The 13,431-nt window shown below is 38.8% G+C and overlaps 1 protein-coding gene across 5 annotated transcripts in view; it reads left to right on the forward strand.

The window, feature by feature from the left end:
- Positions 1–13,431, forward strand: part of RALGPS2 (Ral GEF with PH domain and SH3 binding motif 2) — a 175,631-nt gene that overhangs the window by 24,084 nt on the left and 138,116 nt on the right. The window lies entirely within an intron of this gene.

Raw genomic sequence — 13,431 nt, forward strand, 5'->3', positions numbered from 1 at the left:
TCAGTTTCACTTCTTGGTAGAGACCAGTAGAAATCAATGTATATGCACATCAGAAGACAAGGATTTGAGAAGAAACATAGGGGTAAATTTTCATGACCTTGGAATAGGCAGATTTTTGTGACCTTAGATACGGCACCAAAACCAGAAACAACAAAACAAAAATGAGATAAATTATATTTCATCAAAATTTAAAACTTCTGCTTGAAACCATGAAGAAAGTGAAAAGATAATCTGCATAACACGAAAAAATATTTGCAAATCAAGTTATCTGGTAAAAGATGTGCATTCACAATATATTGAGAACAGCTCTTCAACTCAGTAATAAAAAGACAACCCAGTTTAAAAATGGACAGAGGATCTGGATAGGCAGTTCTCAAAGAAGATATACAGTAAGTAACATGAAAAAATGCTCAGCATCATTGGCTGTAAGGGAAATGAAATCAGACTGCAATGAGACACCTCTTCATACTACCAGAATGGCTGGAATCAAAAAGTTAGATGATGGCAAGTGTAGATGAGGATGTTGAGAGATTGGATCCCTGATACACTAATAGGAATGTAAAATTACACAGCTACTTTGGAAGATAGCATGGCAGTTCTTCAAGATGATTAAACAGAGAGTTACCACGTGACCCCAGCAGTGCCTTTCCTAGGTAAATGCCCGAGAGATGAAAACCTGTCCCCACAAAAAATTCTTCACAGATATTTATGACAGCATTATTCATTGTAGGCAAAAAAAAACAGAAACAGCCCAAATGTCCATCACCCAACAAGTGGATGAACAAAATACGGTATACCCGTACAGTGGATTGTTATTTAGCCCTTAAAAGGGGTAAAGTACTGATAAATGGTTCGTTATCAGTAAATCTTTGAAACATTATGCTAGGTGAAAGAAGCAGTCACAAAAGGCTACATATTCTATGACTCCATTCATGTGAAATATGCCAAACAGGGAAATTTCGTGGAGACAGAAAGATTAATGGTTTGCTTGAGGTCGGAGGTGGGGAATGAGGAGGTCTAAAGAGAAGAGGGTTTCTGGAGTTCCCGTCGTGGTGCAGTGGTTAACGATTCAGACTAGGAACCATGAGGTTGCAGGTTCTGTCCCTGGCCTCGCTCAGTGGGTTAAGGATCCGGCACTGCCGTGAGCTGTGGTGTAGGTTGCAGACGCGGCTCGGATCCTGCATTGCTGTGGCTGTGTTGTAGGCCAGCAGCTACAGCTCTGATTAGACCCCTAGCCTGGGAACCTCCATATGCTGCGGGAGTGGCCCTAGAAAAGACAAAAAAAGGGTTTCTTTTTAAGTTATAAAAATGATTTAAAATTGACTGTACTGATGGTTGTACATACCATTAAAATTGTGTACTGTAAATGGGTGAATTGTGTGGTATGTGAATTACATCTCAAAGGTGTTAAAAAAAACAAGACATTACAGAAATAATTGGTGATGTGGGAACATTGCCACTATATTTGAGAAAAGCAAGATACTGAGGAATATGTAACTTTTTTTTGTCTTTTTGCCTTTTTATTTTTTCCTGCTGTACAGCATAGGGACCAAGTTACACATACATGTATACATACTATTTCCTCCCATTGTTGTGTTGCAATGTAAGTATCTAGACATAGTTCTCAATGCTACACAGCAGGATCTCATTGTAAATCCATTCCAAGAGCAATAGTTTGCATCCATTAACTCCAGACTCTTGATCCCTCCCACTCCTTCCCTCTCCCCCTGGGCAGCCACAAGTCTATTCTCCAAGTCTGTGATTTTCTTTTCAGTGGAAACATTCATTTGTGCTATGTATTAGATTCCAGTTGTAAGTGATATCATATGGTATCTATCTTTCTCTTTCTGACTTATTTCACTCAGTATGAGAGTCTCTAGTTCCATCTATGTTGCTGCAAATGGCATTATGTCATTCTTTTTTATGGCTGAGTAGTATTCCATTGTGTGTATATACCACATCTTCCTAATCCAATCATTTATCGATGGACATTTGGGTTGTTTCCAGCACTTGGCTGTTGTGAACAGAGCCGCAATGAACATGCAGGTGGCATGTGTCTTTTTTAAGGAACGTTTTGTCCGTATATGCATTTGATGTTAGTGTCTCGTGTCTGACTGAATTCATTTAGCATGATAGTTTCTAGGTCCATCCATGTTGCAAAAAATGCCAGTATTTCGTTCCTTTAAATGGCTGAGTAATATTCCATTGTGTATATGTACCACTTCTTCTTGATCCACTCCTCTGTTGATGGACATTTAGGTTGTTTCCATGTCTTGGCTATTGAAAATAGCACTGCAGTGAACATCGGAGTACAGTGTGTCTTTGCGAGTCATGGTTTTCTCTGGATAGATGCCCCAGGAGTAGGATTGCTGGATCAAAGGGTAGTTGTATTTTCAGTTTTCTGAGGAATCTCCACACTGTTTTCCACAGTGGTTGCACCAATTGACAATCCCACCAACAGTGTAATAGGGTTCCTTTTTCTCCACACCCTCTCCAGCACTTATTGTTTGTAGACTTTTGGATGATGGCCATTCCAGCTGGTGTAAGGTGGTACCTCATAGTGGTTTTGATTGGCATTTCTCTAATAATCAGTGATGTTGAACATCTTTTCATGTGTTTTTTGGCCATCTGTAAGTCTTCTTTGGAGAACTGTCTGTTTAGATCTTCTGCCCATTTTTTGATGGGGTTGTTTGTTTTTTGGTATTGAGCTGCAGCAGGTGTTTATAAATTTTGGAGATTAATCCCTTGTCAGTCGATTCATTTGCAAAGATTTTCGCCCATTCTGTCTGTGGGTTGTCTTTTTGTTTTCTTTTTGATTTCCTTTGCTGTGCAAAAGCTTGTCAGTTTGATTAGGTCCCATTGCTTTATTTTTGCTCTTATTTCTTTTGCCTTGGGAGAATGCCCTGAGAAGATATTCATGAGGTTGATGTCAGAGAATGTTTTGCCTGTGTTCTCTTCCAGGAGTTTGATGGTGTCTTGTCTTATATTTAAGTCTTTGAGCCCTTTTGAATTTATTTTTGTGCATGGTGTGAGAGTGTGTTCTTTTTTTTCTTTTTTTTTTTTTCTCCTGTCTTTTTGCCTTTCCTAGTGCCGCTCCCATGGCACATGGAGGTTCCCAGGCTAGGGGTCCAGTCAGAGCTGTAGCCACCGGTCCACGCCAGAGCTACATCAGTGCAGGATCCAAGCCACGTCTGCGACCTACACCATAGCTCACGGCAACGCCGGATCCTAAACCCACTCAGTAAGGCCAGGGATTGAACCCACAACCTCATGGTTCCTAGTTGGATTCGTTAACCACTGAACCACGACAGGAACTCCAGAGGATGTGTTCTAGTTTCATTGATTTGCATGCAGCTGTCCAGTTTTCCCAACAATTCTTGCTGAATAGACTTTCTTTTTCCCATTTTATGCTCTTGCTTCCTTTGTCAAAGATTAATTGACCATAGGTGTCAGGGTTTATTTCTGGGTTCTCTATTCTGTTCCCTTAGTTGGTCTGTCTGTTTTGATACCAGTACCACACTGTTTTTGATGACTGTGGCTTTGTAATATTGCTTGAAGTCTGGGAGAGTTATGCCTCCTGCTTGGTTTTTGTTTTTCAGGATTGCTTTGGCAATTCTGGGTCTTTTGTGGTTCCATATAAATGTTTGGATTGTTTGTTCTAGTTCTGTGAAAAATGTCATGGGTAATTTGATAGGGATTGCATTGAATCTGTAGATTGCTTTGGGTAGTATGGCCATTTTTACAATATTAATTTTTCCAATTCAGGAACCCAGAATATCTTTCCATTTCTTTATGTCTTCTTTAATTTCCTTGATTAATGTTTTATAGTTCTCAGCATGTAAGTCCTTTACCTCCTTGGTCAGGTGTATTCTGAGGTATTTGATTTTTGGGGGTGCAATTTTAAAAGGTATTGTATTTTCATATTCCTTTTCTAATATTTCAGTGTTAGTATTCAGAAATGCAACGGATTTCTGAATGTGAATCTTATATCCTGCTACTTTGCTGAAGTTGTTGATCAGTTCAGGTAGTTTTGGGGTTGAGTCCTTCGGGTTTTCTATATAGAGTATCATGTCATCTGCATACAGTGACAGCTTTATCTCTTCTCTTCCTATTTGGATGCCTTTTATTTCTTTTGTTTGTCTAATTGCTGTGGCTAGGCCTTCCAAAACTATGTTGAATAGCAGTGGTGAGAGTGGGCATCCCTGTCTTGTTCCTGATTTGAGTGAGAAGGCTTTCAATTTTTCTCCATTGAGTATTTGCTGTGGGTTTGTCATAAATGGCTTTGATTATATCCAGGAATGTTCCCTCTATGCCCACTTTGGCGAGAGTTTTTAATCATAAATGGATGTCAGACTTTGTCAGATGCTTTTTCTTCATCTATTGAGACGATCATATGGTTTTTCACTTTTGTTAATGTGGTGTATGATGTTGATTGATACATACAACAAATATTAACAGACATAAAGGGAGAAATTGATGGGAATACAATTGCAGTAGGAGGCTTTAATACCCCACTCACATCAATGGACACATCCTCTAGACAGAAAACCAATAAAGCAACAGAGATCCTAAAGGAAACAATAGAAAAGTTAGACTTAATTGACATCTTCAGGACACTACCTCCAAAAAAATCAGAACACCCATTCTTCTCAGGTGCGCATGGAACATTCCCAAGAATCGATCACATATTGGGGCACAAAGCTAACCTCAACAAATTTAGGAGCATAGAAATTATTTCAAGTATCTTCTCTGACCACAATGGTATGAAACTAGAAATCAACCATAGGAAAAGAAATGAGAAAAAACCTACTACATGGAGAATAAACAACATGCTACTAAAAACCTAATAGGTCAGTGAGGAAATCAAGAAGGAAATTAAAAAATACCTCAAGACAAACGATAATGAAGGCACAACCACTCATAATCTACAGAATGCCACAAAAGCAGTGCTCAGAAGGAAATTCGTAACAATACAGGCCTTCCTCAAAAAAGAAGATCTCAAATTGACAACTTAACCCACCACATAAATGAATTAGAAAAAGAAGAATAAAAAGAAGAATAAAAAGTCAGCAGATGAAAGGAAATTATAAAGATCAAAGAGGAAATCAATAAAATAGAGATTCAAAAAAATAATAGAGAAAATTAATAAAACCAAGAGCTGGTTCTTTGAAAAGGTAAACAAAATTGACAAACCCCTGGCTCGACTCACTAAAAAGAGGAAAGAACCCAAATAAACAAAATTAGAAATGAAAAGGGAGAAATCACAACAGATACTGCAGAAATACAAAAAACCATAAGAGAATACTATGAACAACTATATGCCAACAAATTTGACAATCTGGAAGAAATGGACAGCTTTCTAGAATCTTAGAGCCTGCCAAAACTGAATCAAGAAGAAATAGACCAATTGAACAGACTGAGCACTAGAAATGAAATTGAATATGTCATAAAAATACTCCCTACAAATAAAAGCCCAGGACCAGATGGCTTCACAGGCGAATTCTACCAAACATACAAAGAGGATTTGGTGCCCATCCTCCTTAAACTTTTTCAAAAGGTTGAGGAAGAAGGAGCACTCCCAAAGACATTCTATGACACCGCCATCACCCTAATTCCAAAACCAGACAGAGATACCAACAAAAAAGAAAACTGTTGGCCAATATCTTTGATGAATATAGACGCAAAAATTCTGAACAAAATTTTAGCCAGCTGAATCCAACAACATGTCAAAAAGATCGTACACCGTGACCAGGTGGGATTCATCCCAGGTTCGCAAAGATGGTTCAACATACGAAAGTCTTTTTGCCTTTTCTAGAGCCGCTCCCTCGGCATATGGAGGTTCCCAGGCTAGGGGTCTATAGGGAGCTGTAGCCGCTGGCCTTCGCCACAGCCACAGCAACGCCAGATCCAAGCCGTGTCTGCAACGTACACCACAGCTCATGGCAATGCCGGATCCTTAACCCACTGAGCAAGGGCAGAGATCGAACCCACAACCTCATGGTTCCTAGTGGGATTCCTTAACCACTGCGCCACGACGGGAGCTCCCCATATCCCATTTTTATATAACAAAAATCCTGTGTCTCTGTGTGTAAGAGTGCAAGTGGATCTTGTAAGGTTGGAAAAAATGTTGCACACCAAATGTAAAGTGTGAGAGGGAGAGAAGGAAGTAAGAAAGTAAAGGAAAGGAGGTTGTTTGGGAAAAAGAGCATTTTTAACATAATTACAGTTATGTAAAACATAAATCTTAAAGTGGTAGCTGTCTATGTGGTTAGGTACCAGGGCTTTTTTTCTTTATTATATTTTTCTGGGTTGTTTGATCTTTTTTGTTCTATTAATACAAATATCTAAATTAAGAAGCAATACAAATGTTACGAAATCTGAAAAAAGTCTTTTTCATAATAGCTTTAAACCATAAACTCTTATATCTTGATTTGACTGGTTACATGTCTACATAGTAAAAATTTATAAATACATTTTAATATTTATGTATAGCTCAATTAAAAAAAAATCAAGCCAGAAAAAAAGAAAAAAAATGTTTTTAAAATCTGGAGCTCATATAAAAAGCCTTCGTATATTTCCAAGGATACTTGTATCACTTCCAAAGACAGTTTCTTTTTACCCTTGTTTTTAATGGCTGCATTAAATCACTTCGTGTTGGGGTTAGGCAACTTCTTGATGGAAACTTAGGTTGTTTCTAATTTTATAGGTTGTTTCTAACTTCTACATATTATGAAGAGTTATAGGGTTAACATATTTTTTTATAGGTCTTGCTATACTTTTCTGATCATTTCGTTTTGATGAGTTCCTAAAAAGAGGATGAATTGCTTGTTTGGAAGTTAAGTATATTTGCGTTCTTGCCCATGACGTGTAATTGTTTCTCTGTACTCTTATTGACTTGGTGATTAGCTTTAAAAAAAAAAAAAATAGATACTGATCCGTTATGTAATACGTTCTCCCTGTTTTAATTTGCATTTTTTTAAGTTTTCAGTGAAATTTATATTTTTGTGTTTTTGGACATTCATGCTGCACTTTTCTCTCTCTCTCTCTCTCTTTTTTTTTTGGATTTTTAGGGCCGCACTCATGGGATATGGAGTTCCCAGGCTAGGGGGTCGAATCAGAGCTGTAGCTGCGGCCTATGCCACAGCCACCACCAGATCCATGCTGCATCTGTGACCTACACCACAGCTCATGGCAATGCCAGATCTTTAATCTGGCAAGGCCAGGGATTGAACCTGCATCCTCATGGATACTAGTCAGCTTCGTTAACCACTAGCCACAATGGGAACTCCTGTGCTACAATTTTCCTTTCATATCTTTTACTCTCTTTTCATATCTTTTCTACATATTCTTATTGCTGAGTCTTGAAGAAATAGATTAACAAAAAAATGCATAAAGATTAATAAATTGATCCCTAACTTAAGAATGAAATATAATCAGGGCAGTTGAAGCACCCCATTATTTAACATTAGTATAACATATAAGAGCTCTTTGTGTACGAAGACTATTTGTTGCTTGTTGTGGATCTTTTCCCTATTTTTTGTCACCTAACTTAAGAGTATTTTAGTAAGTCTAAATTGGCTTCAATTTGGAGATATACTTTTTAATGTCTAATTAAGGGTAGAAATATGACTGTCAGTTAAACCATGGCGCTCTGTTAGTTTTAAGAGATACCTGGGAGTTCCTGTTGTGGCACAGTGGTTAACGAATCCGACTAGGAACCATGAGGCTGTGGGTTCGATCCCTGGCCTCGCTCAGTGGGTTAAGGATCTGGCGTCGTCACGAGCTGTGGTGTAGGTCACAGGCAGGGCTCAGATTCCAAGTTGCTGTGGCTGTGGCGTAGGCTGGCAGCTGTAGCTCCGATTAGACCCCTAGCCTGGAAACTTCCATATGCTGCAGGGGCAGCCTTAAAAAGCAGAAGAAAAAAAGTTATCTGATTTCAGAGATGTAAAAGGTGAGGAAATATTCATCCTAGAATTAAGGAAATATATATGTTTTACTGTCTACATACGTCTTATGTTTTCTTGAGTCAGATCAGTCTTTTCTACTGTTTCTGTTTCCATTGTCAGTTCTAGAAAGACTTTCCTATGCCAACATTAGAAACAAAAATTCACCTATGTTTACTTCTGTATTTTTATGCCTTAAATGTTTTTCATCTTTAACTCATCCTATTTATTTTAATGTAAGATCTCATTTTTGTCTTTTTATCCAATGTTTAGCCAGTTGTCATAAAATTAAATGCACTAACAGCTTTTTTCACGTACTTTTTAAAGTACAGTTGGTTTACAATGTGTCACCTTCTGCTCTACAGCCAAGTGACTCCGTCATACACATGTATACATTTTTATAAACTATTATTTTCCATCATGGGCTATCCCAGGAGATTGGATACAGTTCCCTGTGCTATAGCGTAGGACCATATTTATCCATTTTAAATGTTACAGTTTGCATCTACTAACGCCAAGTTCCTTGTCCATCCTAGTCCTTCTCCCATCCCCTTTGGCAACCACAAGTCTCTTCTCTGTATCTGTGAGTCTGTTTCTGTTTTGTAGATAAATTCATTTGTGTCATATTTTGAGAGTTCGCATAAGTTATATCATACGGCTTTTGTCTTTTTCTGACTTCACTTGGTATGATCATCTCTAGTTGTACTGCTAACAGTTTTTTGAACAAGGAAGGGATGATATATTCAGATGTGATTGAGAAACATTAATATGACTATGCATTTTGATTGGGTCTAGTCTAAAAATTATCAGTTGAATTTTCTATTAAATATACATTTTAATTAGCAATAAAAAGATTGTGAATATTAAAATTGTGATTATTTATTGCCTTAAATAATGCATCTGAGTATTCTTAGAACCAGTCAAATAACTAGTTTAAAAATATTAATTAAATTTAAAATAATATTTTGCAACGTAGGTGATAGTTTTAATCTTGTGCTTTAAGTTTGTATGAATCTGGGCAGGTTACTTAATTTCCTTAACATTCATCTTCCCTATTTGTAAAATGGGTATAAGAATGTGTTCTCATCGGATCACTGTACGGATTAAATGAGAAAATGTAAGCAAGGCACTTAGCCCAATTAGATCTTCACTCTTCCTCCTCTCAGGACCTCGAAGATCAAGTGTACTAATCACAACCTAGCTTCTCTTGTATCTGGGGTTACTCTAGATCTCTAGGGTTATGAGAGTAAATTACTCGTTCGATCTCTTCAAATTCTGATTTAGACTTCTCTGGGTTTGACTAGAACTTTCCTGGAATTTGCTTACATGACAAATCTGTATGTTTTCTTTCTTTCAGTTTTGTTTGTTTGTTTGTTTCCTTTTTCAGGGCTGCACCTGCAGCATATAGAGATTAGCAGGCTAGGGGTAGAATCACAGCTGCCCCTGCCAGCCTGTGCCGCAGCCACAGCAACACGGGATCTGAGCCACATCTGCGACCTACACCCCAGTTTACGGCAGCGCTGGATTCTTAACCCGCTGAGCAAGGCCAGGGACCAGACCTGCATCCTCATGGGTAATAGCTGGGCTCTTGACTTGCCGAGCCACACCAGGCACTCCCTCTTTATGTTTTCTGTTTAGCTGCTCTTAAGTTGCTCTTCTGTGAATGTGCTGACATCTTCATAGCTTTTGTAGGTAGGGATTAGCATGTATTTTAGATTGGATTGACATAGCTGTTATTAATTATCACTAGGATGACTTCTGCTGCTTTTCCTTTGCAGTTTGAATTTTGTGGATATATTATTTGTAAGTTTGTGTGGTTCGCATCCTGTCTCTTAAGGCTGAGAGTACAGGGCTAAGTCTATTAAAAGAGAAATGTTTTGAGGCTATCTATCCTTGAATAAGAAACTCTGCTTTTGACTTGCTTCTTTTTGTCAACAGTATTTTTGAATGTTTTCTGTGAGCCCAGTACTTGTGAATCTTAGCATAGAAGAGTAAGCCTTAGATTTTGCACTTCTTGTTTACACTGTCTTGATGAGAGATGAAATCTTACATGTGAAACCACAGTAAATAATGTAAGGTCGGATGTAGTTCTGTGTCAGATGAGAGAGCAGCTTGCAGGAGAGGAGGGATGCTCAGTGAGGGCAGGAATGGCCCTTAAGGAATGTGTTTCATTAAGGTGACACACGTATTTGGGAATGACTTTATTGAAGATGAAGCATCAGGAGTTAGTCTTTTTTGGCATGCTTTGGATTGAAGGGTTTTTTTGAGGGGCGGGGAGAGAATAATTTGATAAAATGAGACCAGATTATTCAGTCCTTAAAAGTAAAGTATATGAAGGGCGTTCCCGTCATGGTGCAGTGGGTTAAGAAACTGACTGTAGTGGCTCCGGTGCTGCAAAGGTGTAGGTTTGGTCCCCGGCCTGGTGCAGTAGGTTAAAAGATCTGGCATTACCACAGCTGCAGCATAGGGGCACACCGGTGGCATGCAGAAGTACCCAGGCCAGGGGTTGAAACCGAGCCATAGCAGTGGCAATGCCAAATCCTTAACTGCTGGGTCACCAGGAAATTCCCTATAACCAGTCTTCTTTAAAAAAAATCAAAAGGGAGAGGGGTTTCTACTTTGATATGTATTAGATAATCTTCACAACAAGAAGGCTTAAAACAGTATTACTAGGAAAGCAGCATTAATAAGTTTTCTCTGTACTTCTTCCTCTCTGTCCCTGTTACTTGGTCTTAGCTAATTATGTGGCAGAAGGTTTTCAACTCAGAGCTTTCCTCTGTCAGTAAGAAAAGCCAAAAGGTATATGGTAGAACTCATCTGCAAAAAGATTTTTAGGGTTACAGTTTTGAAGGTTTGAACTTAAGGGAACTAGCAGTTTTGTTGAAGCGTCTCTGCCGTTCTTGTTTAAACAGTGTGGGCAGCTGTGAATTGGCTGTAGTAATAGTGTCAACACATCTGACCCCCTCATCTGCCTCAGTTCGTTGTGGCTCAACAGGTGTAGCTATAGGAATGGTTAGGGTTATTGATGTTTATACTATTTCTGTCTCTGAGCAGAGTTGAAAATGATAGATGACATTGATATAATGACATTCGTAATATTGTTGAATTATATTGGCCACCCTTGACTTAACAATAGCTGGAGCTGTGTCCGTGTCTTACTTGTACGACACTGTAAATTATATGATCTGCTTAATAACAACCAAAATTTGTAGTTATAACTGCTTAATTACTATAACTAAATAGATGAAAAATACTGACAAGATTTTTGAGCCCCAGATTAAAGGTGTCTTAGCTGACTCAGTGTCCTAGACATGGGTTTTATAATTCTGGTGTGCCTACATTTCCTTAGAAGGACATCTACTTTTTCCACAGTACATTGCAGAGAAACAGACCTCATTGCACCTGGTTGGCCCAGGAGTGGGCACTTGACCTAAGGGCCACTAATCTGTAAACCAGCTAACACCCTAGGATTGTGGGTGGGGAAAATTGCAGCCATTTGTAGGAAATATGGAGTTGATTTGCTGTTGAGCCATAGGAGCTGAAGCTGGAATGATACATTAGTGTAGAATTCTGTAAAACCCAAGTTGAAGAGGCTGAAAAGTAAGTATCAGCAGAAGCTGTGAATTGCAGAAATGAGAGAGGAGTTGAGGAACTCCCAGAAAAGAACAGGACATCTGTGAGGAGAGATGCGGAAAACTGTAAGGAAGAAGCCACATAGTGAGAGAAGGATTGAATATGAGATTGAAGATTCTGCTCTCTGGCTCTGTAGGTACTCTTCTGTTTCTCTACAACTTCTTCTTCTTGAGACCACATCTAGTTTTTTTGTTTTGTTTGTTTTGTTTTGTTTTGTTTTTCCCCGAAGAAAGAGTACAGGCTTTGGTGTCAGGGTTTTGATAGAATTCTGGCTCTTTCTTACACCAGCTGTGCGACCTTGGGCAGGTTGTTTAACTGTTCTCATTTCACATCTGTAAAAAATGAGATGAGCATTCTGGGTCATATTTTGGTAGTAATTCTCACCATATGTCAAGATTTTCATTATTATATTTGTTATGATCAGTGATCTTTGATGTTACTGTTGTAATTTGGGGGGGGGGGCGCCATGAACCTTACCCATGTAAGAGTGAACTTAGTAACTGTTGTGTTTGTTCGGACTGTTCTACCAACTGGTCATTGTCTGCCCCCCACTCCCCCTTCTCTGCCCATCTCTCTCTTGGGGCCCTCCTTATCCAAAATGGGGTATTGAAATGAGGCCAGTTAATAACCCTACAGTGGCCTTAAATAAATGTTCAAGGGGAAGGAAGAGTCACATGTCTTTTGCTTTAAATCAAAAGTTAGAAATGATTAAGCTTAGTGTGGAAGGCATGTTGAAAGCTGAGGCAGGCTGAAAGCTAGGTCTCTTGGCCAAACATTTAGCTGAGTTATGAATGCACAGGAGAAGTTCCTGAAGGAAATTGAGAGTACTACTCAGTGAACACATGAATGATAAAACAAAACAGCATTATTGCTCACAATGGAGAAAGTTTGAGTGCCCTGGACAGAAGATCAAATGTTCAGCCAAAGCCTGATCAAGGGCAAGGCTCTAACTTTCTTCAGTTCTTTGAAGACTGGGAGAGGTGAAGAAGCTACAGAAGAGAAGTTTGAAGCTTAGCAGAGGTTGGTTCATGAGGTTTAAGGAAGAAGCCATCTCCATAACATAAAAGTGCGAAGTGAAGCAGCAAGTGTTGATGTAGAAACTGCAGTATGTTCTCCAGAAGATCTAGCTCAGATCATTAATGAAGGTGGCTACACCAAACAGCAGATTTTCAAAGTAGAGGAAATAGCCTTCAGTTGGGAGAAGATGCCATCTAGGAGCTAAGAAATCTAGAGAAGTCGTTGCCCGGCTTCAAAGCTTCAAAGGACAGGCTGACTCTGTTGTTAGGGCCTCATGCATCTGGGAACTTTAAGTTGAAGCCACAGAGCTCATCTACCATTTGAACAATCCCGTGGCCCTGAAGAATTAGGCTGCATCTGCCCTACCTGTGCTCTGCAAATGCAAGAACAAAGCCTGGATGATGGCACTTCTGTTCACAACATGAGTTTTGTTTGTTTGTTTATTTGCTTGCTCGTTTTTTGTTTTCAGAACAACTTTTTATGGCACTATAGTTGATTTGCAGTGTTGTTTGTGTTAGTTTCACATGTGCAGCCAAGTGATTCAGTTTTATTTTATATGTGTGTGTGTGTGTGTGTGTGTATCAGATTCTTTTCCATTACAGGTTATTAGAACAGTGGTCTAGTTTTAATTGAATCCCCGTTTCATGTAGTAGGTCTTTGTTGTTTATTTTATTTAGAGTAGTATGTATCTGTTCATCCCAAACTCCTGTATTTATCCCTCTACCTCTCTTTCCCCTTTGGTAACCGTAAGTTTGTTTTTTATGTCTCCGAGTCTGTTTCTGTTTTACAAGATTCCACGTGTAAGTAATTTCATGTGATACTTGTCTCTGTCTGACGT

Source organism: Phacochoerus africanus, chromosome 11, assembly GCF_016906955.1.
Source record: "Phacochoerus africanus isolate WHEZ1 chromosome 11, ROS_Pafr_v1, whole genome shotgun sequence".
NCBI lineage: Eukaryota > Metazoa > Chordata > Mammalia > Artiodactyla > Suidae > Phacochoerus > Phacochoerus africanus.